This window comes from Triticum aestivum, chromosome 6A (assembly GCF_018294505.1).
Source record: "Triticum aestivum cultivar Chinese Spring chromosome 6A, IWGSC CS RefSeq v2.1, whole genome shotgun sequence".
NCBI lineage: Eukaryota > Viridiplantae > Streptophyta > Magnoliopsida > Poales > Poaceae > Triticum > Triticum aestivum.
Window position 1 is genome coordinate 509528996 of NC_057809.1, and position 5279 is coordinate 509534274.

The 5279-nt window shown below is 45.7% G+C and overlaps 1 long non-coding RNA gene across 1 annotated transcript; it reads right to left on the reverse strand.

The window, feature by feature from the left end:
• Positions 1 to 1277: 1277 nt before the first annotated feature.
• On the reverse strand, positions 1278 to 4927 carry LOC123128185 (uncharacterized). The gene is made up of 4 exons (XR_006462946.1): positions 4238 to 4927; positions 2583 to 2647; positions 2466 to 2503; positions 1278 to 1670 (listed from the first exon to the last, which is right to left on the reverse strand). It is a non-coding gene; the product is annotated as an uncharacterized lncRNA (long non-coding RNA).
• Positions 4928 to 5279: the final 352 nt, after the last annotated feature.

The following is a 5279-nucleotide window of genomic DNA, read 5'->3' on the forward strand; positions in this document are numbered from 1 at the left end:
GAAGGTCGCCCCTGCGTTACGCAGCCCGAATGGCATGCATGTGTAGCAGTACACCCCACACGGGGTTAGGAAGGCTGTCTTCTCGACGTCTTCTACCGCCATCTTGATCTGGTGATACCCAGAGAAGGCGTCCAAGAAGCACAACAGGTCGCATTCCGCAGTGGAATCGATGATCTGGTCGATGCAGGGGAGCGGGAACGGATCTTGCGGGCATGATTTGTTGAGGTTGGTGAAGTCGACACACATGCGCTCCTTCCCTCCCTTCTTTGGCACAACGACAGGGTTGGCCAACCAATCCGGGTATCGGACCTCGCGAATGACCCCTGCGGCTTCTAATTTGCGGGTCTCTTGGACGATGAAGGCCTACTTTTCTGTGGACTGCCGCCTGGCCTTCTGCTTCATAGGATGCACGTTGGGGCACACGTTGAGGTGATGCTTGATTACACTCCTAGGGATCCCTGCCAACTGGTCAGGCTCCCAAGCGAATACCTTCTTGTTTGCACGCAGGAACCCGACCAGGGCCTTCTCCTGCTCGGGTTTGAGGTGGGCGCCTCTGGTGAAAGTGGCGTTGGTGGATCCGTCCTCATCGACGGGTATCTGCTTGGTTTCTGCCCTGTCTTGGGTGAACAACTGTTTCTTCTTGGCGGGTGCAGCCTCCTTGGGCCCGGGGGTCTCCAAGTTGGCGGGCTGTGCCGACGCCGCCGTCTTGAAGGCGAGCTTGAGCACCCGCAGCACGTCCCCGGTGTCCCCGTGCACAGTGAGGACACCGCTACTCCCGGGCATCTTCATGAGGTTGTACGCCGGGTGCGTCGCGGCCATGAACTGGGCCAGTGCTGGGTAGCCGAGGATGGCGTTGTAGGGAAGGCCGATGGGGTACACCACAACACGGATGCAATGGCATGTAATCTGTCAGGATAATGCACTTAAGAGGGCAGATAAACTGCCGGGACAGAGTTTCTCCCGGCAGATAGAACTGCCACGAGAACGGCTGCCGGGGATTATTTCTCCCGGCAGATAAACATTTCCTGGCAGTTTTTCTACCGTGACCATTGTATTGGCCGGCAGTTTGTTTTCTCCCGGCAGATTAGTCATCTAATAGGAACTACATCTTACCGGCAGTTCTATAGCCTGCACAAGGACATTTACCCTGCAGGTAATATGCCAGCACACACGCGTTGTTTCACAGCCAGTGCAATATATCCCTAAAATTTAAGACACGGCCACTATGTTGAGGCAATGAAGACATATCACACAATCTATACACACACTTTAATCAATGTTACATGCAAGGTCTCATTCAATAACATTAACCAATCAAATACATAAGAACATTCTGCCACAATGCAAAGTACATATGTTTCTAGGAAAAGAAATTGTGCCACACATCCAAAATGAGCATTCCATGGCTTATGTGCCAAAACAACCACCAAAATGAGCAAAGTGAAACTTGCAAAATCTTCAGGCTCAACAAAGAAGGCATATTACATACTCCCTATCTCCCGAATTATTTGTCTAGATACGGATGTACCAAAACACCTTCTAGTCTAAGACAACGTAATTTGGGATGGAGGTAATATATATTATCACTCCACCAACTTGTAAGATCATCCAAACCTCCAGCAACTTGTACATCTTCCAAACCTCCAGCAACTTGTGTATCTTTGAGATACCTGCAACAAATATACATAAGAACTATAATATATAATCTTGTAGACAAGATACTATAGTTTCTTTACAGTATTCACAAATTCTGGCCCTATGCATACATTGGTCATAGCTAGCTACTAGAACAGAAATCAATGCGTCTTATAAGCTATTATATATGATATAGTTATGCAAAGAAATAGATCAGTTAGTACTATGAAAGCCAACATAAAAGTAAATATATCAACTATGTTCATGACTAAAAACAATTTTCAAGTTTGGCTCATGTACAATACCAATCTGATTACATTAAGGGCGAAATTGCAAAGAAATGACAAAGTAGTCAAGAGAGGTTCATTGAGCAAAGAATTGTCCACCCGTGTTGGCTAACGCCAATCTATGTTACTTATGAATCATGCATAAGGTATTAGTTCAGCTGCATATTACTGATCCTGAGGTCATTGTCAAAGCTGTAATGAGACATATAGCCATCACTTAATTATGTGTAATGTCATTACTGATATAAGTATTGCTGCAAGATAGAACTGTATTATGGTTTTGATGGTGTCTAACCAAACTAAGCTTCTAGAATAAAGCTTGGAGCTATCATGAAGATAACTGTCATTTTAAGTGTAATCATGAATTCCAACATGGCATTATGCTATTTCACAGTTTTTGCTAATATATAGGATACACATGTACAAGAAAGGTGCAACTAATGCCCTGGAGAAACCGAATTCAGAAATTACTACTTTACAAGGGGTGAGACAGCCACAGATCTAAACAATTGTAAAGATGTAAGTGAGTCCAAGGCATATTACCTCAGCTTGCTTCTGCCATACACTTAGAATACTTCCAGCTGCATTAGAAGTAAAGACTTTTAAGCAATCAAACATAATGTTCATTGGTAAAATATAATCACAAAAACATAAGCTTACATGCTTGTGTCTTCTGGTATCCCCTTTTCCTCTTTTATCTATTTTTGAAATGAAGATGCCAGCTTCTGTAATGATGGTTACTTGGTTAGCAATAGAACGGGTAAAATGTAGTTGGTATTTATACTTTTATTTAGTCTTTGAGAATAGAACACAAAAAAAAATTGTAAAATACTTGTTTAATATTCAACTGCAATTTATGTTTTCTCCGGTACATATACCAATATAATAATGATGATGCAATATTTTTCTCAAAGACACATATAAATACATGCCATTTTGTATCAGAAGAAAGCCAATGAGGTGCGAGATTGCATATCACAAAGGCGACAACAATTGAATAGGTAACATAATCGAAACAACTGATGAAAATTGTCAAATCTCAAGATTTTGTTAGGAGAAGAACAACTTTGCACAAGTTCGAAGATTCTGAACTGTTCATATTTGGGCGGCGATCTCGTTTGCAGTATTTATCTTCGACAGATGGATAAGAACTGAAAGTATATGTCAGTAACATACCCTTCTTTTTCAAACGAAACATGGCCTACATTCTAAGAAAATTCCATCTGACCTTGTATACCTGACCCTATTCTTGCTTTGTTTTAAAACTGATTCTTAGAGCTGAAATAGGACCATATACTTCGAAAACTACTTTTGACGCATGGCGTCTAGTGGGATGCATATCTCGCCTGCATGATTGCTCGTGGATCAGTGCCGTGCATTGATGCATAGCTTTTCTCAAATTTCCTAGATATATCCATCGGCTCATTTGAATAGGTATGGCACACGGTTGAGCCAAGGCTTTTCGTATCTGCACCGGACCACGTTGTCGCTGTGCACTAGTTCTAAATACGAGCCACTGACGGCAGCAAGACTACCGAGACCAAAATATCAAGGCCAGCTAATGTGGCTATCTTTTTGTGCTGACAGCGCCAGGTCCAATTTTTTGAAAAAAAATCAATTTCATTTGACTCATTTAATGCACAAGCGCACCAGCCAACTACATTTTTGAAGGTCCCATGGGGGAAAAATGCCATGCACCCCCTCAATACTGTGCACCACACCCGTCCCTGCATCCTTTTCCAGAACCAAAATTCCTGATTCGTGGTGTGAGCCTGCTGAGTATAGTCCCCCGCGACAGGCATTTAACACACCACGTCTTGATCTGTCAGCATACCATATCCATCACTCATATAGATGAATCAAATAGCCAAACTAAAAGCTGGCAGTTTTAGCTCGTATCTAACAGCACGCGCAGACGGCATAGATACAGTGGGCTGTTGCCGCCGTGCGCTGAAAAATCCGTTTCCCATATGCTTCTGCTATCATAACTGATAAGGATCAACTATATGGCTTCTCAAGCATGACAAGTTAGAGCAACAAACCTTCACATAATGTACGCATAACTGAACTAATGCTCAAGGCTTAAACGATGCACACTGCTGTGTATATTGGTTAATTAGGTAAAAGATAAATTAGGTTATCAGAATACTAGATAAGTTTATAAATGAAAATTACTTCATAATTCTCCTACAATAATGGTTATTTGCTACACAAGGTTTAGTTGGTGCGTTGTGAATGTGAGTGTGTCCTTGTTGTACTCTGAACAGACATACAAGGAAAAAAAAACAGGGAATAGCATCTTGATCCATACATACAGGTGATGAGCTCGATGAAGAGAGAGGCGTCGTGGTGTGACTGGTGACAACTGTAGAGGAGTTTTGGAGCAGCCCTACGACCACCGCGCCATCCGTTCTCCATAGCAGCAGGTGCTGCAGGCCTTCACCCCCAGAAGGTGCACGCCCCACCAAGAAGAGGAACGCTCGATGTCGATGCAGCTCGCGGTCGATGGACGATCTGGTGCTTTTCCCGCGAAAGTACTGGGTTATGGGACCGCGTTCTGAAGGCAGTGGCGTTGGGAGTGTGGTGGAGGAAGTCCATAGAGAGGCCGTCGGGGACGAGCTCCTCGGGAGACAAGCGGCTACACTCCCGGTCTTACCCTCTCACGGATCCGGGCAAGGCATATGGAATGATGATGGGGAAGTGGCGGTGGAGAGTTGAACAACCGGGGCGGCGTTGATGAGGCCCGGAGCAGCCAGATCCGGCAGCACGGACGACCAGCGCGGCCAGATCCGAACAGCACCGATGACCAGCCCGGCCAGATCCAGCAATGGCTGCGCTGCTTCCACCGAACGGGAGGTCAGCGGAGGAAGAGAGGAAGGGGCGGCGCCGCACAAGGAAGGGGAGAACAGGGTTTGGAAGGGACGGCGGTGGAGTAGTTGGTGCGGCGGCGCTGGATCTGGGTGGAGGGATTTGGGGAACGGCAATTGGGCTCGGGGGCTTTATTTATTTGGTGCGAACTTTTGGGCAACTCCCGCGCCAGCGCGCGTTTTAGGCCCAGTATCTCGCGCCACTAAGTAGCCGGCAGATAATGGGCCGAGGGGTACTTCTCCCGGCAAATATAGTGACCCAAGAAGTGTTTGTCATTGCCGGCAGTTTAGGTGTACTGGATGCTCATCTTCTCCCGGCAGTTACTTTGCCCTTAAGTAGTTCTAACGGCAGTACTAAGATTCCTGGCAGATGATTTGCCCTTATTCTACTATTTCTCCCGGCAGTTAATTGCCCCCAATCAGGTGTTGTGGTGTAGTGGGGGCGATGTCGAAGTCGACCAGCTCCGTGCGGAAGTTGTCGTAGGTGCCG